The sequence below is a fragment of the Ranitomeya variabilis genome, chromosome 2 (genome assembly GCF_051348905.1).
Source record: "Ranitomeya variabilis isolate aRanVar5 chromosome 2, aRanVar5.hap1, whole genome shotgun sequence".
Taxonomy (NCBI): Eukaryota; Metazoa; Chordata; class Amphibia; order Anura; family Dendrobatidae; genus Ranitomeya; species Ranitomeya variabilis.
In genome coordinates, this window is record NC_135233.1 from 769523380 (window position 1) to 769549969 (window position 26590).

At 45.4% G+C, this 26590-nt stretch overlaps 1 protein-coding gene across 3 annotated transcripts in view; it reads right to left on the minus strand.

Annotated features, from left to right (window-relative positions):
* Positions 1–26063, minus strand: part of ANKRD6 (ankyrin repeat domain 6) — a 331467-nt gene extending 305404 nt beyond the window's left edge. For 2 of the 3 annotated variants that reach the window (XM_077289733.1, XM_077289728.1), the window contains exon 1: positions 25824–26063. The gene's annotated coding sequence lies outside the window, so the exon portion shown is untranslated. The remainder of the gene's footprint in view (positions 1–25823) is intronic. The other variant, XM_077289729.1, reaches the window with a different exon arrangement.
* Positions 26064–26590: the final 527 nt, after the last annotated feature.

A 26590-nucleotide genomic window follows, 5' to 3' on the forward strand; every position in this document is an offset into this window, starting at 1 on the left:
CCAACTTGAGAATGAAATGTACATCTCCAAAAAGCTTGTCGGCAGAGGGAAGCATGAAGTGTTCTAAAATTTCCTGGTAGACGGCTGCGCTGACTTTGATCTTGATAAAACACAGTGGACCTAAACCAGCAGATGACATGGCTCCCGAAACCATCATTGATTGTGGATACTTCACACTAGACCTTGGAAATCAAGGTCTCAGGGTATGTGCACACGTCAGGATTTCTTGCAGAAATTTCCTGAAGAAAACCAGAAATTTTCTGCGAGAAATCGGCATTTTTTTTTTGCGTTTTTTTCGCGGTTTTTTTTTAGCATTTTGCAAGCGAAATTAGCTTGCAGAATGCTAAAGTTTTCCAAGCGATCTGTAGCATTGTTTGGAAAACTGACTGACAGGTTGGTCACACTTGTCAAACATACTGTTTGACAAGTGTGACCAAGTTTTTACTATAGATGCTGCTTATGCAGCATCAATAGTAAAAAGATATCATGTTAAAAATAATAAAAAAATTAAAAAATGGTTATACTCACCCTCTGCAGACAGCCGATCTCCTCAGCGGCGTCCGTTCCTATAGATGGTGTGTGCAGGACCTTCGATTACGTCACGGTCACGTGACCGCGACGTCATCGCGGTCATGTGACCGCGACGTCATCGCAGGTCCTTCACACACACCATCTACAGGAACGGAAGCGGCAGCATGCACCGCTGAGAGGCGGGAAGACTCCGGGGGCCATCGAAGGTGAGTATATCACTATTTTTTATTTTAATTCTTTTTTTTTACCAATTATATGGTGCCCAGTCCGTGGAGGAGAGTCTCCTCTCCTCCACCCTGGGTACCAACCGCACATGATCTGCTTACTTCCCGCATGGTGGGCACAGCCACATGCGGAAAGTAAGTAGATCAATGCATTCCTAGGTGTGCGGAATCCCCGCAATTCTGCAAATTTAATGAACATGTTGCTTTTTTTCCCGTGATGCGATTTTTTCGCGGAAACAAATGCAACATTTGCACAAGAAATGCGGAATACACTTAAAATAATAAGAGGCATATGTAAGCGTTTTTTTTCGCGTTTTTATCACGTCATCGCAGGTCCTTCACACACACCATCTATAGGAACGGAAGCGGCAGCATGCACCGCTGAGAGGCGGGAAGACTCCGGGGGCCATCGAAGGTGAGTATATCACTATTTTTTATTTTAATTCTTTTTTTTTACCAATTATATATTTTTTCCCGTGATGCGATTTTTTCGCGGAAAAAAATGCAACATTTGCACAAGAAATGCGGAATACACTTAAAATAATGAGAGGCATATGTAAGCGTTTTTTTTTTCGCGTTTTTATCACGTTTTTATAGCAAAAAAACGCGAAAAATACTGAACGTGTGCACATGGCCTCAGAGTCTGGAGGATGAGTGGAGAGGCAAACAATCCAAGCTGCTTGAGGTCTAGTGTGAAGTTTCCACAAGTAGTGATGGTTTCGGGAGCCATGTCATCTGCTAGTGTAGGTCCACTGTGTTATATCAAGACCAAAGTCAGCGCAGCCGTCTACCAGGAAATTTTAGAGCACTTCATGCTTCCCCCTGCCGGCAAGCTTTTTGGAGATGGAAATTTACTGTATATACTCATGTAAAGCCGAGTTTTTCAGCACCTTTTTTTGTGCTGAAAACGCTCCCCTCGGCTTATAAACGAGTCACGGTCCCAGAAAGCCGGCGGAGGAGAGGGAGAGGCGGGTCACAGAGGCCGGAGCCGGTGGCTGTGGCTAAAGCCTATGCCCCTGCCGCCGGCTTCCAGCACACATCATACTCACCTACCGGTGCGCGCTCGGTGTAGGCACTGCGAAGGCAAACAAGGTGCTGGCATTGCATCTCTTTCTGGCCGCCGGCGCCTTCAGCTCTTCCAGCCGAGCGATCACGTGGCACCGCTCATTAAGGTAATTAATATGCACGCCTCTCCACTCCCATAGGCGTGGTGCACATATTCATTACCTTAATGAGCGGGCCACGTGATCGCTCGGGAGGAAGAGCTGCTGGAAGCTGGAACAAGATGCAGTGCCACCGAGAGAGCACAGGCAGGTAAATAGGATATATTTTTTAACAGGAATCATACATAGGGATAAGGAGCCATGCATATCAGGACAGGGACTGGGGAGCCATGCACACCAGGACAGGGACTGGGGAACCATGCAAACCACGGCAGGGACTGGGGAGCCATGCACACCAGGACAGGGACTGGGGAGCCATGCACACCAAGACAGGGACTGGGGAGCCATGCATACAATAACAGGGACTGGGGAGCCATGCATACAATGACAGGGACTGGGGAGCCATGCATACAATGACAGGGACTGGGGAGCCATGCATACAATGACAGGGACGGGGGGACCATGCATACCACAATAGGGATGAGGGTGCAATGCATACCCAGCTTATACTCGAGTCAATAAGCTTACCCAGTTTTTGTGGCAAAAGTAGGTGCCTTGGCTTATACTCAGGTTGGCTTATACTCGAGTATATACAGTAATTCACCAGCAGGACTTGGCACCTGTCCACACTGTCAAAAGTACCAATACTTGGTTTAAAAACTGGGCTTTATTGGCCAGCAAACTCGCCTGACCTTACCCCATAGAGAATTGTCAAGAGGAAGATGAGAGACACCAGACCCAACAATGCAGACGAGCTGACGGCTGCTATCAAAGCAATCTGGGCTTCCAAAACACCTCAGCATTGCCACAGGCTGATCGCCTCCATGCCACACCGCATTGATGCAGCAATTGAGGCCAAAGGAGCCCCGATCAAGTATTGAGTGCATTTACTGAATATTCATTTCATATATAGGGTGTAATGCATAGACTGCATATAGGCAACTCTATAATGTGCAGTGTATAAACTAGATAAAGCCAGCTCTATAGGATGCAATATACACAGTATATAGACATCTCTTTAGGCTGCAGTGTACAGTGGGTGCGGAAAGTATTCAGACCCCTTTAAATTTTTCACTCTTTCATTGCAGCCATTTGGTAAATTCAAAAAAGTTCATTTTTTTCTCATTAATGTACACTCTGCACTCCATCTTGACTGGAAAAAAAAAACAAATGTAGAAATTGTTGATAATTTATTATAAAAGAAAAACTGAAATATCCCATGGTCATAAGTAATCAGACTCTTTGCCCACTATTGAGTAGAAGCACCCTTTTGAGCTAGTACAGCCATGAGTCTTCTTGGGAATTATGCAACAAGTTTTCCACACCTGAAATTGGGGGTCCTCTGCCATTCTTCCTTGCAGATCCTTTCCAGTTCCGTCAGGTTGGATGGTGAACGTTGGTGGACAGCCATTTTCAGGTCTCTCCAGAGATTCTCAATTGGGTTTAGGTCAGGGTTCTGGGTGTGCCAGTCAAGAATGGTCAGAGTTGTTCTGAAGCCAATCCTTTGTTATTTTAACCCCTTCCCGACCTTTGACGCATACGCTGCGTCATGAAAGTCTGTGCCAATCCGACCTATGACGCAGCGTATGCGTCATGGAATGATCGCGTCCCTGCAGATCGGGTGAAGGGGTTAACTCCCATTTTACCCGATCTGCAGGAACAGGGGGAGTGGTGCTTCAGCCCAGGGGGGGTGGCTTCACCCCCCCGTGGCTACGATCGCTCTGATTGGCTGTTGAAAGTGAAACTGCCAATCAGAGCGATTTGTAATATTTCACCTTAAAAACTGGTTAAATATTACAATCCAGCCATGGCCGATGCTGCAATATCATCGGCCATGGCTGGAAATACTTAAGTGACCCCCACCACACCCACCGATCGCCCCCCCAGTCCTCCGTTATGGGGTCCGGTCCCCTCCGTCTGCCTGCCGGCTCCCCCGTCCTCCTGTCCGCTCCCTCCTTGTTTGTATTCACCCCCCCTGTGGTCCGATCACCCCCCCTGTGCTCCAATCCACCCCCCCACCACCCCTTCATACTTACCGATCCTCCCGGTGTCCGTACGTCTCCTCGCTGGGTGCCGCCATCTTCCAATATGGCGGGCGCATGCTCAGTGCGCCCGCCGAATCTGCCAGCCGGCAGATTCCTTACAAGTACATTTTGATCGCTGTGATAGGTTCTATCACAGCGATCAAAATAAAAAAAATAATAAATAACCCCCCCCCCTTTATCACCCCCATAGGTAGGGACAATAATAAAATAAAGAAAATATTTTTTTTTTTTTTTTTTCGTTTTCCACTAGGGTTAGGGTTAGAACTAGGGGTAGGGTTAGGGGTAGGGTTACGGTTACGGGTAGGGTTAGGGTTATGGCATGTGCGGATTTGGCTGCGGATCCGCAGCGGATTGGCCGCTGCGAATTCGTTGCAGTTTTCCATCAGGTTTACAGTACCATGTACACCTATGGAAAACCAAATCCGCTGTGCCCATGGTGCGGAAAATTCCGTGCAGAAACGCTGCGTTGTATTTTCCGCAGCATGTCAATTCTTTGTGCGGATTCCGCAGCGTTTTACACCTGTTCCTCAATAGGAATCCGCAGGTGAAATCCGCACAAAAAAACACTGGAAATCTGCTGTAAATCTGCAGGTAAAACGCAGTGCCTTTTACCTGCAGATTTTTCAAAAATCGTGCGGAAAAATCTCACACGAATCCGCAACGTGGGCACATAGCTGTTGTGAATTTGCTTTTTGCTCCCTCTAGTGGTTACTAGTTTTTTGACTCTGGTTTTTCTGTCATTCCTTTTATCCGCACCTGGGTCGTTAGTTAGGGGTGTTGCTATATAAGCTCCCTGGACCTTCAGTTCAATGCCTGGCAACGTAGTTATCAGAGCTAGTCTGCTGTGCTCTTGTCTACTGATCCTGGTTCCAGTTATATCAGCTAAGTCTGCCTTTTGCTTTTTGCTATTTGTTTTGGTTTTGTATTTTTGTCCAGCTTGTTCCTAATCTATATCCTGACCTTTGCTGGAAGCTCTAGGGGGGCTGGTGTTCTCCCCCCGGACCGTTAGACGGTTCGGGGGTTCTTGAATTTCCAGTGTGGATTTTGATAGGGTTTTTGTTGACCATATAAGTTACCTTTCTTTATTCTGCTATCAGTAAGCGGGCCTCTCTGTGCTAAACCTGATTCATTTCTGTGTTTGTCATTTCCTCTTACCTCACCGTCATTATTTGTGGGGGGCTTCTATCCAGCTTTGGGGTCCCCTTCTCTGGAGGCAAGAAAGGTCTTTGTTTTCCTCTACTAGGGGTAGCTAGATTCTCCGGCTGGCGCGTGTCATCTAGAATCAACGTAGGAATGATCCCCGGCTACTTCTAGTGTTGGCGTTAGGAGTAGATATATGGTCAACCCAGTTACCACTGCCCTATGAGCTGGATTTTTGTATTCTGCAGACTTCCACGTTCCTCTGAGACCCTCGCCATTGGGGTCATAACACATAGCCTTAGGGTTAGGGTTGGAATTAGAGTTAGGGTTGGAAATAGGGCTAGGGTTGGAAATAGGGTTAAGATTAGGCTTGTGGTTAGGGTTACAGATAGGGTTAGGGGTGTGTTGGGGTTACAGTTGTGGTTAGGGTTGGGATTAGGGTTAGGGTTGGGATTAGGGTTAGGATTAGGGTTAGGGTTGGAATTAGGGTTACGGGTGTGTTGCGGTTAGGGGTGTGTTGGGGTTAGGGTTGTGATTAGGGTTATGGCTACGGTTGGGATTAGGATTAGGGGTGTGTTGGGGTTAGTGTTGAAGTTAGAATTGAGGGGTTTCCACTGTTTAGGCACATCAGGGGTCTCCAAACGCAACATGGCGCCACCATTGATTCCAGCCAATCTTGCGTTCAAAAAGTCAAATGGTGCTCCCTCCCTTCCAAGCCCCAACGTGCGCCCAAACAGTGGTTTACCCCCACATTTGGGGTACCAGCGTACTCAGGACAAACTGGGCAACAACTGTTGGGGTCCAATTTCTCCTGCTACCCTTGCAAAAATAAAAAATTACTTGCTAAAACATAATTTTTGAGGAAAGAACAATTATTTTTTATTTTCAGGGCTCTGCGTTATAAACTTCTGTGAAGCACTTGGGGGTTGAAAGTGCTCACCACACATCTAGATAAGTTCCTTGGGGGTCTAGTTTCCAAAATGGGGTCACTTGTGGGGTGTTTCTACTGTTTAGGCACATCAGGGGCTCTGCAAATGCAACGTGATGCCCGCAGACCATTCCATCAAAGTCTGCATTTCAAATGTCACTACTTCCCTTCCGAGCCCTGACATGCGCCCAAACAGTGGTTTACCCCCACATATGGGGTACCAGCACACTCACAAGAAACTGGGCAACAAATATTGGGGTCCAATTTCTCCTGTTACCCTTGTGAAAATAAAAAATTGCTTGCTAAAACATCTTTTTTGAGGAAAGAAAAATGATTTTTTATTTTCACGGCTCTGCGTTGTAAACTTCTGTGAAGCACTTGGGGGTTGAATGTGCTCACCACACATCTAGATAAGTTCCTTGGGGGGTCTAGTTTCCAAAATGGGGTCACTTGTGGGGTGTTTCTACTGTTTAGGCACATCAGGGGCTCTGCAAATGCAACGTGATGCCCGCAGACCATTCCATCAAAGTCTGCATTTCAAATGTCACTACTTCCCTTCCGAGCCCTGACATGCGCCCAAACAGTGGTTTACCCCCACATATGGGGTACCAGCACACTCACAACAAACTGGGCAACAAATATTGGGGTCCAATTTCTCCTGTTACCATTGTGAAAATAAAAAATTGCTTGCTAAAACATCTTTTTTGAGGAAAGAAAAATGATTTTTTATTTTCACGGCTCTGCGTTGTAAACTTCTGTGAAGCACTTGGGGGTTGAATGTGCTCACCACACATCTAGATAAGTTCCTTGGGGGGTCTAGTTTCCAAAATGGGGTCAATTGTGGGGGGTTTCTACTGTTTAGGCATATCAGGGGCTCTGCAAACGTAACATGATGCCCGCAGACCATTCCATCAAAGTCTGCATTCCAAAACGTCACTACTTCCCTTCCGAGCCCCGGCATATGCCCAAACAGTGGTATACCCCCACATATGGGGTATCAGCGTACTCAGAAGAAACTGGACAACAACTTTCAGCGTCCAATTTCTCCTGTTACCCTTAGGAAAATAAAAAATTGTGGGCTAAAAAATAATTTTTGAGAAAAGAAAAACTATTTTTTATTTTCATGGCTCTGCGTTATAAACTTCTGTGAAGCACTTGGGGGTTCAAAGTGCTCACCACACATCTAGATTAGTTCCTTGGGAGGTCTAGTTTCCAAAATGGGGTCACTTGTGCGGGAGCTCCAATGTTTAGGCACACAGGGGCTCTCCAAACGTGACATGGTGTCCGCTAATGATTGGAGCTAATTTTCCATTCAAAAAGCCAAATGGCGTGCCTTCCCTTCCGAGCCCTGCCGTGCGCCCAAACAGTGGTTTACCCTCACATATGGGGTATCATCGTAGTCAGGATAAACTGGACAACAACATTTGGGGTCCAATTTCTCCAATTACCCTTGGGAAAATAAAAAATTCTGGGCTAAAATTCATTTTTGAGGAAAGAAAAATTATTTTTTATTTTCACGGCTCTGCGTTATAAACTTCTGTGAAGCACCTGGGGGTTATAAGTGCTCACTATGCATCTAGATAAGTTCCTTGGGGGGTCTAGTTTCCAAAATGGGGTCACTTGTGTGGGAGCTCCAATGTTTAGGCACACAGGGGCTCTCCAAACGCGACATGGTGTCCGCTAACGATTGGAGCTAATTTTCCATTCAAAAAGTCAAATGGCACGCCTCCCCTTCCGAGCCTTGCCGTGCACCCAAACAGTGGTTTACCCCCACATATGAGGTATCGACGTACTCAGGAGAAATTGCCCAACAAATTTTAGGATCCATTTTATCCTGTTGCCCATGTGAAAATTAAAGAATTGAGGCTAAAAGAAATTTTGTGTGAAAAAAAAGTACTTTTTCATTTTTGCGGATCAATTTGTGAAGTACCTGGGGGTTTAAAGTGCTCACTATGCCTCTAGATATGTTCCTTGGGGGGTCTAGTTTCCAAAATGGGGTCACTTGTGGAGGAGCTCCAATGTTTAGGCACACAGGGGCTTTCCAAACGCGACATGGTGTCCGCTAACGATGGAGATAATTTTTCATTCAAAAAGTCAAATGGCGCTCCTTCCCTTCCGAGCCTTACCATGTGCCCAAACAGTGGTTTACCCCCACATGTGAGGTATTGGTGTACTCAGGAGAAATTGTCCAACAAATTTTAGGATCCATTTTATCCTGTTGCCCATGTGAAAATGAAAAAATTGAGGCTAAAATAATTTTTTTGTGAAAAAAAAGTACTTTTTCATTTTTACGGAACAATTTGTGAAGCACCTGGGGGTTTAAAGTGCTCACTATGCTTCTAGATAAGTTCCTTTGGGGGTCTAGTTTCCAAAATGGGGTCACTTGTGGGGGAGCTCCAATGTTTAGGCACACGGGGGCTCTCCAAACGCGACATGGTGTCCGCTAAAGATTGGAGCCAATTTTTCATTGAAAAAGTCAAATGGCGCTCCTTCGCTTCCGAGCCCTGCCGTGCCCACAAACAGTGGTTTACCCCCACATATGAGGTATCAGCGTACTCAGGACAAATTGGACAACAACGTCCATGGTCCAGTTTCTCCTTTTACCCTTGGGAAAATAAAAAAATTGTTGTTAAAAGATCATTTTTGTGACTAAAAAGTTAAATGTTCATTTTTTCCTTCCATGTTGCTTCTGCTGCTGTGAAACACCTGAAGGGTTAATAAACTTCTTGAATGTGGTTTTGAGCACCTTGAGGGGTGCAGTTTTTAGAATGGTGTCACTTTTGGGTATTTTCAGCCATATAGAACCCTCAAACTGACTTCAAATTGGAGGTGGTCCCTAAAAAAAATGGTTTTGTAAATTTTGTTGTAAAAATGAGAAATCACTGGTCAAATTTTAACCCTTATAACTTCCTAGCAAAAAAAAAATTTGTTTCCAAAATTGTGCTGATGTAAAGTAGACATGTGGGAAATGTTATTTATTAACTATTTTGTGTCACAAAACTCTCTGGTTTAACAGAATAAAAATTCAAAATGTGAAAATTGCGAAATTTTCAAAATTTTCGCCAAATTTCCGTTTTTTTCACAAATAAACTCAGAAATTATCGACCTAAATTTACCACTAACATGAAGCCCAATATGTCACGAAAAAACAATCTCAGAATCGCTAGGATCCGTTGAAGCGTTCCGGAGTTATTACCTCATAAAGGGACACTGGTCAGAATTGCAAAAAACGGCAAGGTCATTAAGGCCAAAATAGGCTGGGTCATGAAGGGGTTAACTGTGTGTTTAGGGTCATTGTCTTGTTGGAAGGTGAACCTTCAGCCAAATCTCAGGTCTAGAGCACTCTGGAAGAGGTTTTCATCCAGGATATCGCTGTACTTGGCCACATTCATGTTTCCTTGAATGGCAACCAGTCGTTCTGTCCCTGCAGCTGAAAAACACCCCCATTCCAAGATGCTACCTCCACCATGTTTCAATGTTGGGATTGTATTGGGCAGGTGATAAGCAGTGCCTGGTTTTCTCCACACATACCGCTTAGAATTATCCTCAAAAAATGTCTATCTTAGTCTCATCAGACCAGAGAATCTTATTTCTCATAGTCTGGGAGTCCTTCATATGTTTTTTAGCAAACTTTATGCAGGCTTTCAAATGTCTTGCACTGAGGAGAGGCTTCCGTCGATCCACTCTGCCATAAAGGGCCGATTGGTGGAGGGCTGCAGTGATAGTTGACATTGTGGAACTTTCTCCCATCTCCCTATTGCATCTCTGGAGCTCAGCCACAGTGATCTTGGGGTTCTTCTTTACCTCTCTCACCAAGGCTCTTCTCCCACAAGTGCTCAGTTTGGCTGGACGGCCAGGTCTAGAAAGACTTCTGGTGGTCCCAAACTTCTTCCATTTAAGGATTATGGAGGCCACTGTGCTCTTAGGAACCTTGAGTACTGCAGAATTTCTTTTGTAGCCTTGGCCAGAGCTGTGCCTTGCCACAATTCTGTCTCTGAGCTCCTTGGCCAGTTCCTTTGACCTCATGATTCTCATTTGGTCTGACATGCACTGTGAGCTGTGGGATCTTATATAGACAGGTGTGTGCCTTTCCAAATCAAGTCCTATCAGTTTACTTAAACACAGCTGGACTCCAATGAAGAAGTAGAACCATCTCAAGGAGGATCACAAGGAAATGGACAGCATGTGACTTAAATATGAGTGTCTGAGCAAAGGGTCTGAATACTTATGACCATGTGATAATTCCATTTTTCTTTTTTAATAAATTTGCAAACATTTCTACATTTCTGTTTTTTCAGTCAAGATGCGGTGCAGAATGTACATTAATGTGAAAAAATGAACTTTTTTTGAATTTACCAAATGACTGAAATGAAGCAAAGAGTGATAAATTTAAAGGGGTCTGAATACTTTCTGTACCCACTGTATAGTCTTCTCATCTATCTTGTCCTTCCAGTGGATGGACATGGACCAAGGAGATTGAACGGGATTCTACAGGTGAACAACTGGCTACATGGATGATGCAGTGAGAAACATTTTGGATTTTTTGACCATGGAGTGAATTACCTGTATGATGGACTCCTTGCTAGAGATGGGTTGCCTCTTACGAAAACAGGAAAACACATATTTAGTAGACATGTTGCTACGCTCATCAGGAGAGCTTTAAACTAGAGCAATAAGGGATGGGAAATATAGGGCTAGGAAAAAGTATGCAGCTGATTAATTCTTTTGAGAACCCTGCTATTAGAAGTTAAAATAAAGAACAAGGAAAATTGGAAGCTGCTAAAACAGGAAGAGTGATATGTTGCCATAATCATCAATGAAACTTGATGGGATGATACACATGATCAGAATACAAACCTTGAAGGCTACAACTTAATTCATTAGAAACTGGATTAGCAAGAAGGGGGGAGGTGTTTCATTGTATGTTAGGAAAATGTATATCTTCACAAAGAACCAAACTTCAGAGACTGGTAGCTCTGTAGAAACTGTTTGGTAAGAATACAAGGAGAGAATAACAGAAATGACACTATTGTAGGTGTTTACTATAGGCCTCCTCGACAGACTGAAGATATTTATCAACTCTTTTTCAATCAAATGTCTCTGTTCTCAAAAAAAGTACGAAATAGTGATCATGGTAGATTTTAACTATCCAGATATTTGTTGGGAATCTCTCTCAGGCAAAAATAATGCGTCCAAACAATTCTTATCTTCTCTTGCTGACGACTTTATCTTTCAAAGGGTAGAAGAGAGAACAAGAGGATCTGCATTCGTAGACCTAATTCTTACCAATAGGGTGGAAATGGTTGATGAAGTAATGGTGGCTGGGAATTTAGGAGGTAGCGACTATGCAATCCTCAAATTTTGGACAACAAGAGGAGGAAGACCAGCGAGGACTCAAACTTTAAGGTTGGACTTCAGAAAGGCAGATTTTAATGGACTGAGAAAGAGGGTAGGAAAGGTCTAATGACTGGATGTTCTAAATAAATGTCCAAGAAGGATGGGAGATTTTGCTAAATGAAATTTTCACTGCACAATGGGTAACAATCCCAAAAAGGAAGAATTAGAAGCATTTAAAAGAGATCAGGATGGATGAAAACAGATTTTAGTCACTTGCTAAAAAGGAAAAAAATAAAATGTATATTAAATGGAAAGAGGGGGGCATATCTAAAGAAGAATATAATGCTGTTTGCACGGATTGCAGGGCAAGAGTTAGAAAAGCTAAAGCCAGTAATGAAGAGAGGCTTGCAAGGGAGACAAAAAGCAGTAAAATAGGATTTTGCGGCATGTCAAAAGCAAAAGAAAAGTCAAAGATGCTATAGGATTGTTATAGGATGAAAAGGGTAAAGTGGTCAAAAATGATGTGGAGAAGGACGAACTTTTAAATTCCTATTTTGAATCTGTGTTCTCTAAAGAAGGAACTGTTACATCAACTGATCTTCATGGCGATATAGAATAAAAGAATCCACACTATCTGTAAACAGAGAGATGGTCAGGGAACACTTAGCTAATTTAAATGAATTTAAATCTTCTGGTCCAGATGAATTACATCCTAGGATACTGAAAGAGTTAGCAGATGAAATTGCAGAGCCACTAGCCAGAACCTTTGAAAAATCCTGGAGAACAGGAGAAGACCCAGAAGATTGGAGAAGGGCAAATGTTGTCCCTATCTTCAAAAAGAAAAAGAAGATGCAGCCAGGAAATTACAGGCAGGTGAGCATTACTTCTATACCAGGAAAGATCTTTGAACAAATTATTAAACAGCATGTATGCAAGTACTTGGATAAGAATACAGTAATTAATCACAGTCAACATGGGTTTCACAGCAGACTAATCTAATTTCTTTCTATGATGGAATTACTGACTGGGTGGATAAGGTAAATGCTGTAGATATAGTATATCTCGACTTCAGCAAAGTATTTGATAAAGCATCTCATACTATTCTTATTGAAAAAATTACCAAGTATGAGATTGACAAGGCGACGGTTAGGTGAATTCATAACTAGCTCAGTGATCATACTCAAAGTGTGGTAATAAATGGCTGCCCATTGGAAGAGGGTTTCAAATGTGGTACTACAAGGCTCTGTCCTGGCCCCAGTGTTGTTCAACATTTTTGTAATTGATCTAGATAAGGGAACTTAAGGTAAACAAATCAAATTTGCAAGCAATGCAAAGCTAGGAGGGATAGTTAACACTAGAGAAGACAGAGAAAGGATCCAGATGGATCTAGATAAGCTTGAACAATGGACAGCAACCAATAGACTGGTATTTAACAGGGAGAAATGCAAATTATACATCTGGGCAAGATTTCTGGGCAAAATTTAAATTACAGAATGGGAGGAACAGAACTAAGCAAGAGCAAGTATGAAAAAGACCTGGTTATACTATTAGATCACAGACTGCACATGAGTCAACAGGGTGATGCAGCAGCAAAAAAGGCAAACACAGTTGTTCTAAGTTGTATTAAGAGAGAAGAGTCTCAGAGTCTAGCTCACGTGTAATTATCTCCCTCTACTCCTCCTTGGTCGAGCCTCATCTGGAATACTGTGAACAGTTCTGGGCACCACATTTTAAAAAAGATATTGAAAAACAGGAGCAAGAACAGAGAAGAGCTACCAGGCTGATGAGTGGACTGCGAAGTATATCCTACGAGGAACGGTTAAAGGATCTGGAAATGTTTAGCTTGCAAAAAAGAAGGATAAGAGGAGACTTAATAGCAGTCAAGAAATATGTGAAGGGATGTCACATTGTAGAGGGATCATCCTTATTCTCATTTAGAAATGGAAACAAGAGAAGCAATGGAATGAAACTGAAAGGGAGAAGATACAGATTAGATATTAGAAAAAACCTTGACAATGATGATCAATGGTGATCAATGAGTGGAACAGGCTGCAACAAGTGGTGGCAAGTTCTCCTTCAATGGAAGTCTTCAGTCAAGCTGGACAGACATCTGTCTGAGAGGGTTTAGTGAATACTGCACTGGCATTGAACAGGGAGTTGGACACGGTGACACTTAAGGTCCCTTCCATCTCTAACATTGTATGATTCTATGACTGTATATAGTCATATCGATAGTGTGTACTGTACAGATGGTATATAGCCAGCTCGAAAGGGTGCAATGTCCAGACTTTATATAGACATCTCTATATGGTATACTGTATATAGCTAGGGCTAAAGGGTAATATAAAGTGTAATGAAAAGACTCTCTCTACATGGTGAAGTGTATATACTGTATATAGCCTAATAAATTCAGTGCAGCGTTTACACTGCATATAGCAAGATCTACGTATAGTTTACGTATCGCCAGAGTTTGGGGATGCATTCGTGCAGGGGTGCATTCGTGCACTTATTCGTGTACTTTTATTCAAAGTATTTTTTTTCTAAGTATTCGGCAGTTATAACATGGCAGTTAGACAGGGCAGGAGACAGGTAAGACAATCTAAATCTATTCACAATTCACTTGAAACAGAACAAATACTCACCATATGTATCTGTATAATCTATATCCTGGCTGCTGCATTAACTCACATTCACCGCCCTTGCATAAACTCTTTACACTCCATCCATATCGGCCCCTCTGTCCTTGCCTTTCCTATGTATAGCACTCATGCTCTGTTCACATTGCTTAACAGCGCAGATCCATTTAGTCCCACCATCCAACACAAGAGACACTCTCACAAATCACTTAAACATCTGCTCACTCTTTCTATTCTCCTTCTCCTAGTCGCTGGAGACATCTCTCCCAACCCCGGTCCCCCATGTTTTAGCCAGTCAAACCTCCCAATTGCTACACCCAGAAACCCCTCTAACCTTATTAATATTCCATGCATGCCTTCTGTCTCTTTGAATTGTGCCCTTTGGAATTCTCGCTCTGTGTGTAATAAACTCTCCTTCATTCATGACTTTTTCCTTTCTAACTCTCTTAATCTCCTGGCTCTTACTGAAACCTGGATCCAGCAGTCAGACACCACCGCTGCTGCTGCTCTTTCATATGGTGGACTACACTTTTCTCATACCCCAAGATCAGACAACAGAGCAGGTGGAGGCTTTCACCCAAATGTACCTTCCAAGTTATCCCCCAAGTACCCTCACTTGTATTCCCTTCCTTTGAGGTCCATGCTGTCAGACTCTACGTCCCCTTCTCCATGCGAGTGGCGGTGGTGTATTGTCCTCCCGGCCCCTCTCATCAGTTCCTGGATCACTTTGCCACCTGGCTTCCACACTTTCTCTCCTGTGACACTCCCACCCTTATTATGGGTGATTTCAACATCCCCATTGTTTCTCCCCTCTCCCCATCTGCTTCTCACCTTTTATCTCTAACCTCCTCTTTCGGCCTCTCGCAGCATACTAGCTCTCCAACGCATGAAGATGGAAACTCCCTTGACTTGGTCTTCTCCCGGCTTTGCTCAGTGGATGATTTCACACACTCCCCTCTCCCGCTCTCTGACCACAACCTTCTTTCATTCTCTATCAAGAACTGCCACCCCGCTCAGGTCACCCCCACTTTCCACACTTATAGAAACATACAGGCCATTAACACCCAGAAACTTATGAAGAACTCGCAGTCCTCATTGGCCCCAATCTTCTCCATCTCATGTCCTGATTCTGCTCTGAAGCGTTACAATGAAACCCTGCAAAGTGCCCTGGATGAAGCGGCACCTCCTATACATAGAACAACTCGGCACAGATAGCGACAACCGTGGCACACGCTGCAAACACGTTTCCTGCAGCGGTGCTCCAGGTGCGCCGAACGTCTGTGGAGAAAATCTAATCTACCCGAAGATTTCATCCATTATAAGTTCATGCTAAAAACATACAACTCTGCCCTTCACCTCTCCAAACAAATCTACTTCAACACCCTCATCAACTCACTGTCAAATAACCCTAAACGTCTCTTTGACACTTTCCAGTCCCTACTCAACCCAAGAGAGCAGGCCCCAACCACAGATCTCCGCGCTGACGATCTGGCCAATTACTTCAAAGAAAAAAATTGTCCACATTCGACAGGAAATCATCTCCCAATCTCTTCATACCATACACTGTCCTCCCTCCCCCACTGCATCTAGTTCACTCTCTGACTTTGAACCAGTTACAGAAGAAGTAAGCAGGCTCCTTGCATCTTCTCGCCCGACCACTTGCACCAGTGACCCCATTCCGTCACATCTCCTCCAGTCCCTTTCCCTCACTTCCGGTATTTTTCCCTCCTCATTTAAGCATGCCATCATACATCCATTACTTAAAAAACCCTCCCTCGACCAAAACTGTGCCGCTAATTATAGACCTGTCTCTAATCTTCCCTTCATCTCTAAACTCCTCGAACGCCTGGTCCACTCCTGTCTTACCCGCTATCTCTCAGATAACTCTCTTCTCGACCCTCTTCAATCTGGCTTCCGCTCTTTACACTCTACTGAAACTGCCCTCACTAAAGTCTCTAATGACCTACTAACAGCTAAATCTAATGGTCACTACTCCATCCTAATTCTCTTTGATTTCTCCGCAGCATTCGACACTGTGGATCATCAGCTCCTCCTCACTATGCTCCGCTCCATCGGCCTCAAGGACACCGTTCTCTCCTGGTTCTCCTCCTATCTCTCTGACCGATCCTTCACTGTATGTTTTGCTGATTCCTCCTCCTCTCACCTTCCCCTTACTGTTGGGATTCCTCAAGGATCAGTCCTAGGCCCCCTCCTCTTCTCTTTGTATACTGCCCCTATTGGACAAACAATCAGTAGATTTGGTTTCCAGTACCATCTCTATGCTGATGACACCCAATTATACACCTCTTCTCCTGTTATCACGCCGACCTTTTTAGAAAACAACAGTGATTGTCTTACCGCTGTCTGTAACATCATGTCCACCCTCTATCTGAAACTGAACCTGTCAAAAACTGAACTCCTCGTGTTTTCTCCCTCTACTAACCTACCTTTCCTACCTTTGCCTGACATTGCCATCTCCGTGTGTGGTTCCACCATTACTCCCAAGCAACATGCCCGCTGCCTTGGGGTCATCCTTGATTCCGAGCTTTCATTCACCCCCCACATCCGATCACTGGCGCGCTCTTCTTATCTGCATCTCAAAAACATTTCTAGAATTCGCCCTTTTCTTACTTTCGACTCTGCAAAAACTTTTACTGTCTCACTTATTCATTCTCGTCTGGACTATTGTAACTCTCTACTAATCGGCCTCCCTCTTACCAAACTCTCCCCGCTCCAATCTGTCCTGAATGCTGCTGCCAGAATCATATTCCTCACCAACTGTTACACCGATGCCTCTACCTTGTGCCAGTCATTACATTGGCTACCCATCCACTCCAGAATCCAGTACAAAACTACTACCCTCATCCACAAAGCACTCCATGGCTCAGCACCACCCTACATCTCCTTTCTGGGCTCAGTCTACCACCCTACCCGTGCCCTCCGCTCCACTAATGACCTCAGGTTAGCATCCTCAATAATCAGAACCACCCACTCCCGTCTCCAAGACTTTACACATGCTGCGCCGATTCTTTGGAGTGCATTACCTAGGTTAATGCGATTAATCCCTAATCCCCACAGTTTTAAGCGTGCCCTAAAAACTCATTTGTTCAGACTGGCCTACCGCCTCAATGCATTAACCTAACCATCCCTGTGTGGCCCATTCAAAAAAACAAAAACAAAAAAAAACATAATCAGGTTCCTCGCATCATGTTCTCATACACTTCATGCAGTTACTAGCCTCTGTGTCTGTACTGCTACATACTTAGGCAGTTAACTGGTTCATGCAGCTTTACATGAACACCCGAGCCTTACACTATGGCTGGTCCAAATAACTAAAGCAATTGTTACCATCCACCTCTCGTGTCTCCCCTTTTCCTCATAGTTTGTAAGCTTGCGAGCAGGGCCCTCATTCCTCTGGTATCTATTTTGAACTGTGATTTCTGTTATGCTGTAATGTCTATTGTCTGTACAAGTCCCCTCTATAAATTGTAAAGCACTGCGAAATATGTTGGCGCTATATAAATAAAAATTATTATTATTATCTACAAGGTGCAGCTCTATAGCATGCAGTGTATATAATGTTTATGGCCATCTCTATAAAGGTACAGGGTATAAGAGTCAGAAACTGGAAGAATGAGATCAGCATCTCACAGAAGTTGAAAATGACTGGCTCCATATCCAAAGAAACTCTCGGACCCCAGAGACAGCCAGATCTTGAGCCGGTATAGACTCAGTGCCCACAATCTGGCCATTGAGGTTGGCCGGCACAGACAGAGCTACAAGTTCAGGGAAGACAGACTGTGCCTACACTGTGACCTGGAGGATGAGACCCATTTCCTGCTACACTGCACCAAATACTCTACAGTGAGAGACACCACTTCAAGAGATGATCCGATCTCTTTCCAAATTTCAGCACCATGAAGGAGGAAGAGAAAACATATAACCTCCTGGGGGAAGAAGAGAGTGCGGTGGAGAGAGCAGCACAGTATGCGAGTGCATGCCATAGGCTGCTACAAAGACAACAATGATATGCCATGGACTTCCTTAGTCCCCACCCGGTGTCCCATCCATCATTCCTACAGTACCCACTCCCCACTATACACATGCTTTGGCAAAACTAATATTTATTTGGTCCTGCCAATAAAGCTTAATTGAATTTTATTGTATAAACTGTATAGAGCCAGCTTCATAGGGTGCATTGTAAAGACTGTAGATAGTCTGTTCTATTGTGTGCCGTGTATACACTTCATATAGCCAAATGTACATGGTTCAATGTATAAATTCTATATAATCAGCTCTATAGGGGCCAGTGTATAGACTGAATATAGCCAGATTTAAAGGGTGCAATATATAAACTGTCTATAGCGAGGTCAAAAGGGTGCAATGTGTACAATGTACAGTCAAAAGAGAGGAATAAACTGTATATAGCCAATTCTATATGGTGAAATGTATACACTGTACTTGTATATAGTCAGCTCTATATAGTACACAGCCCCATAAATCAAACTGCACTACATATAGCCCCATACATCACACAGTACACAGCCCCATACATCACACAGTACACAACCCGACATGACACAGTACACAACCCCATACGTCACACAGTACGCAGCCCCATACATCACACAGTACGCAGCCCCATACATCACACAGTACACAGCCCCATACATCACACAGTACACAGCCCCATACATCACACAGTACACAGCCCCATATATACATCACACAGCACACAGCCCCATACATCACACAGTACACAGCCCCATACATCACACAGTACACAGCCCCATACATCACACAGTACACAGCCCCATACATCACACAGCACAGCCCCATACATCACACAGTACACAGCCCCATACATCACACAGTACACAGCCCCATACATCACACAGTACACAGCCCCATACATTACACAGTACACAGCCCCATACACACATCACACAGTACACAGCCCCATACATCACACAGTACACAGCCCCATATATACATCACACAGTACACAGCCCCATACATCACACAGTACACAGCCCCATACATACATCACACAGTACACAGCCCCATACATACATCACACAGTACACAGCCCCATACATCACACAGTACACAGCCCCATATATACATCACACAGTACAAAGCCCCATACATCACACAGTACACAGCCCCATACATACATCACACAGTACACAGCTCCATACATCACACAGTACACAGCTCCATACATCACACAGTACACAGCCCCATATATACATCACACAGTACACAGCCCCATACATCACACAGTACACAGCCCCATACATCACACAGCACACAGCCCCATACATCACACAGCACACAGCCCCATACATCACACAGTACACAGCCCCATACATCGCACAGTACACAGCCCCATATATACATCACACAGTACACAGCCCCATACATCACACAGTACACAGCCCCATACATCACACAGTACACAGCCCCATACATCACACAGTACACAGCCCCATACATCACACAGCACACAGCCCCATACATCACACAGTACACAGCCCCATACATCGCACAGTACACAGCCCCATATATACATCACACAGTACACAGCCCCATACATCACACAGTACACAGCCCCATATATACATCACACAGTACACAGCCCCATACATCACACAGTACACAGCCCCATACATACATCACACAGTACACAGCTCCATACATCACACAGTACACAGCTCCATACATCACACAGTACACAGCCCCATATATACATCACACAGTACACAGCCCCATACATCACACAGTACACAGCCCCATACATCACACAGCACACAGCCCCATACATCACACAGCACACAGCCCCATACATCACACAGCACACAGCCCCATACATCACACAGTACACAGCCCCATACATCACACAGTACACAGCCCCATACATCACACAGTACACAGCCCCATATATACATCACACAGTACACAGCCCCATACATCACACAGTACACAGCCCCATACATCACACAGTACACAGCCCCATACATCACACAGTACACAGCCCCATACATCACACAGTACACAGCCCCATACATCACACAGTACACAGCCCCATACATCACACAGTACACAGCCCCACATATCACACAGTACACAGCCCCATACATACATCACACAGTACACAGCCCCATACATCACACAGTACACAGCCCCATACATACATCACACAGTACACAGCTCCATACATCACACAGTACACAGCCCCATACATCACACAGTACACAGCTCCATACATCGCACAGTACACAGCCCCATATATACATCACACAGTACACAGCCCCATACATCACACAGTACACAGCCCCATACATACATCACACAGTACACAGCCCCATACATCACACAGTACACAGCCCCATACATCACACAGTACACAGCCCCATATATACATCACACAGTACACAGCCCCATACATCACACAGTACACAGCTCCATACATCACACAGTACACAGCTCCATACATCACACAGTACACAGCTCCATACATCGCACAGTACACAGCCCCATATATACATCACACAGTACACAGCCCCATACATCACACAGTACACAGCCCCATATATACATCACACAGTACACAGCCCCATACATCACACAGTACACAGCCCCATACATACATCACACAGTACACAGCTCCATACATCACACAGTACACAGCTCCATACATCACACAGTACACAGCCCCATATATACATCACACAGTACACAGCCCCATACATCACACAGTACACAGCCCCATACATCACACAGCACACAGCCCCATACATCACACAGCACACAGCCCCATACATCACACAGTACACAGCCCCATACATCGCACAGTACACAGCCCCATATATACATCACACAGTACACAGCCCCATACATCACACAGTACACAGCCCCATACATCACACAGTACACAGCCCCATACATCACACAGTACACAGCCCCATACATCACACAGCACACAGCCCCATACATCACACAGTACACAGCCCCATACATCGCACAGTACACAGCCCCATATATACATCACACAGTACACAGCCCCATACATCACACAGTACACAGCCCCATATATACATCACACAGTACACAGCCCCATACATCACACAGTACACAGCCCCATACATACATCACACAGTACACAGCTCCATACATCACACAGTACACAGCTCCATACATCACACAGTACACAGCCCCATATATACATCACACAGTACACAGCCCCATACATCACACAGTACACAGCCCCATACATCACACAGCACACAGCCCCATACATCACACAGCACACAGCCCCATACATCACACAGTACACAGCCCCATACATCGCACAGTACACAGCCCCATATATACATCACACAGTACACAGCCCCATACATCACACAGTACACAGCCCCATACATCACACAGTACACAGCCCCATACATCACACAGTACACAGCCCCATACATCACACAGCACACAGCCCCATACATCACACAGTACACAGCCCCATACATCGCACAGTACACAGCCCCATATATACATCACACAGTACACAGCCCCATACATCACACAGTACACAGCCCCATACATCACACAGTACACAGCCCCATACATCACACAGTACACAGCCCCATACATCACACAGTACACAGCCCCATACATCACACAGTACACAGCCCCATACACACATCACACAGTACACAGCCCCATACATCGCACAGTACACAGCCCCATACATCACACAGTACACAGCCCCATACATCACACAGTACACAGCCCCATACATCACACAGTACACAGCCCCATACATCACACAGTACACAGCCCCATACATCACACAGCCCCATACATCACACAGTACACAGCCCCATACATCGCACAGTACACAGCCCCATATATACATCACACAGTACACAGCCCCATACATCACACAGTACACAGCCCCATACATACATCACACAGTACACAACCCCATACATCACACAGTACACAACCCCATACATCACACAGTACACAGCCCCATACATCGCACAGTACACAGCCCCATATATACATCACACAGTACACAGCCCCATATATACATCACACAGTACACAGCCCCATACATACATCACACAGTACACAGCTCCATACATCGCACAGTACACAGCCCCATACATCACACAGTACACAGCCCCATACATCACACAGTACACAGCCCCATATATACATCACACAGTACACAGCCCCATACATCACACAGTACACAGCTCCATACATCGCACAGTACACAGCCCCATATATACATCACACAGTACACAGCCCCATACATCACACAGTACACAGCCCCATACATACATCACACAGTACACAGCCCCATATATACATCACACAGTACACAGCCCCATACATCACACAGTACACAGCCCCATATATACATCACACAGTACACAGCTCCATACACCGCACAGTACACAGCCCCATATATACATCACACAGTACACAGCCCCATACATCACACAGTACACAGCTCCATACATCGCACAGTACACAGCCCCATATATACATCACACAGTACACAGCCCCATATATACATCACACAGTACACAGCCCCATACATCACACAGTACACAGCCCCATACATACATCACACAGTACACAGCCCCATACATCACACAGTACACAGCCCCATACATACATCACACAGTACACAGCCCCATACATCACACAGTACACAGCCCCATATATACATCACACAGTACACAGCCCCATACATCACACAGTACACAGCCCCATACATACATCACACAGTACACAGCCCCATACATCACACAGTACACAGCCCCATACATCACACAGTACACAGCCCCATACATCACACAGTACACAGCCCCATACATACATCACACAGTACACAGCCCCATACATCACACAGTACACAGCCCCATACATCACACAGTACACAGCCCCATACATACATCACACAGTACACAGCCCCATACATCACACAGTACACAGCCCCATACATCACACAGCACAGCCCCATACATCACACAGTACACAACCCTACATGACACAGTACACAGCCCCATACATCACACAGTACACAGCCCCATACATCACACAGTACACAGCCCCACACATCACACAGTACACAGCCCCATACATCACACAGTACACAGCCCCATACATCACACAGTACACAGCCCCATACATCACACAGTACACAGCCCCATACATCACACAGTACACAGCCCCATACATCACACAGTACACAGCCCCATACATCACACAGTACACAGCCCCATACATCACACAGTACACAGCCCCATACATCACACAGTACACAGCCCCATACATCACACAGTACACAGCCCCATACATCACACAGTACACAGCCCCATACATCACACAGCCCCATACATCACACAGTACACAGCCCCATACATCGCACAGTACACAGCCCCATATATACATCATACAGTACACAGCCCCATACATCACACAGTACACAGCCCCATACATACATCACACAGTACACAACCCCATACATCACACAGTACACAACCCCATACATCACACAGTACACAGCCCCATACATCGCACAGTACACAGCCCCATATATACATCACACAGTACACAGCCCCATATATACATCACACAGTACACAGCCCCATACATACATCACACAGTACACAGCTCCATACATCGCACAGTACACAGCCCCATACATCACACAGTACACAGCCCCATACATCACACAGTACACAGCCCCATATATACATCACACAGTACACAGCCCCATACATCACACAGTACACAGCTCCATACATCGCACAGTACACAGCCCCATATATACATCACACAGTACACAGCCCCATACATCACACAGTACACAGCCCCATACATACATCACACAGTACACAGCCCCATATATACATCACACAGTACACAGCCCCATACATCACACAGTACACAGCCCCATATATACATCACACAGTACACAGCTCCATACACCGCACAGTACACAGCCCCATATATACATCACACAGTACACAGCCCCATACATCACACAGTACACAGCTCCATACATCGCACAGTACACAGCCCCATATATACATCACACAGTACACAGCCCCATATATACATCACACAGTACACAGCCCCATACATCACACAGTACACAGCCCCATACATACATCACACAGTACACAGCCCCATACATCACACAGTACACAGCCCCATACATACATCACACAGTACACAGCCCCATACATCACACAGTACACAGCCCCATATATACATCACACAGTACACAGCCCCATACATCACACAGTACACAGCCCCATACATACATCACACAGTACACAGCCCCATACATCACACAGTACACAGCCCCATACATCACACAGTACACAGCCCCATACATCACACAGTACACAGCCCCATACATACATCACACAGTACACAGCCCCATACATCACACAGTACACAGCCCCATACATCACACAGTACACAGCCCCATACATACATCACACAGTACACAGCCCCATACATCACACAGTACACAGCCCCATACATCACACAGCACAGCCCCATACATCACACAGTACACAACCCTACATGACACAGTACACAGCCCCATACATCACACAGTACACAGCCCCATACATCACACAGTACACAGCCCCACACATCACACAGTACACAGCCCCATACATCACACAGTACACAGCCCCATACATCACACAGTACACAGCCCCATACATCACACAGTACACAGCCCCACACATCACACAGTACACAGCCCCATACATCACACAGTACACAGCCCCATACATCGCACAGTACACAGCCCCATACATCACACAGTACACAGCCCCACACATCACACAGTACACAGCCCCATACATCACACAGTACACAGCCCCACACATCACACAGTACACAGCCCCATACATCACACAGTACACAGCCCCACACATCACACAGTACACAGCCCCATACATCACACAGTACACAGCCCCATACATCACACAGTACACAGCCCCACACATCACACAGTACACAGCCCCATACATCACACAGTACACAGCCCCATACATCACACAGTACACAGCCCCATACATCGCATAGCCCCATACATCACACAGTACACAGCCCCATACATCACACAGCACACAGCCCCATACATCACACAGTACACAGCCCCATACATCACACAGTACACAGCCCCATACATCACACAGTACACAGCCCCATACATACATCACACAGTACACAGCCCCACACATCACACAGTACACAGCCCCACACATCACACAGTACACAGCCCCATACATACATCACACAGTACACAGCCCCATACATCACACAGTACACAGCCCCATACATACATCACACAGTACACAGCCCCACACATCACACAGTACACAGCCCCACACATCACACAGTACACAGCCCCATACATCACACAGTACACAGCCCCATACATCACACAGTACACAGCCCCATACATACATCACACAGTACACAGCCCCATACATCACACAGTACACAGCCCCATACATCACACAGTACACAGCCCCATACATCACACAGTACACAGCCCCATACATCGCATAGTGAGGGGCGCTGACCACCTGTTGACGCCCATTGCAGCTTCTCTGTAGGGTATGAGCATTGCACAGGCTGGCAGAGGACATAACAAGAAGGCATGAGTCAGTGCCAGGCTGGAAGAGTAAAGCATGGCACAATCGTCCACACGACTGCCCTCTCCACACCTCGTCTACCACAGTGAGGTAATATGACACACGACACTCGGTGCCTACCTGTTGCCGCTTTCGGAATGTTGTGCCGAGAGTTCGGTGTCCCGGGGGCAGGCTCCGGAATGTCTTCCTCGGCGGCAGCAGAGCAGTTACACCGGAGCCCCCGTCTTGTGTGCGGACCCTGCTGGGGGCTTTGCGGGTACAGCTTTCCCAATGATTTCTTCACACAGGAAAGATCTGCTCTCTGCTTGCAGCGCAGCGCCACCTGCTGGATGTGTAGCGAATGAGGCGTGGATCAGGCCCGCTGCCCGTCACTGCTCTCGGCTTCATACAGTCTTGACCAAAAGTTAGGAGCCTGACACAAATGTGGGTTTCACAGTGTTTTTAGCTCTTTTACTGAGATGTTTCCATGGTTACCGAAGTACAATTATAATCATTTAATACGTTTTGACACTTTTGTTGGCAGATACATCAAGTTCATGTAAAGATGCTACACAGTATATGTATATACACAGTGTTGGCAGTTCACCCTGATTTTAGCTTCAGAGCCAAATCTTGACTGATGAACGGCCATACTTGTCTAATTTGTCTTTGCAGTTTACCACACTTTCTGTGTTTTCCTTTGTCCATCTGCTTCTTGAAGATTGACCACAGGTTCTCATTGGGATTGGCATCTGGGGTGCTTTCTGGCCATGCACCCAAAATTTTCAATATTTTGTTCACTGAGCCACTCATTTATAATTTTTGCCTTGTGACATGGTGCCCGTTTGGCACCCCAGGAGTTCAGGTACCACAATGGTATTGCCTTCTTCTCGGGGAGGGTGATGCCA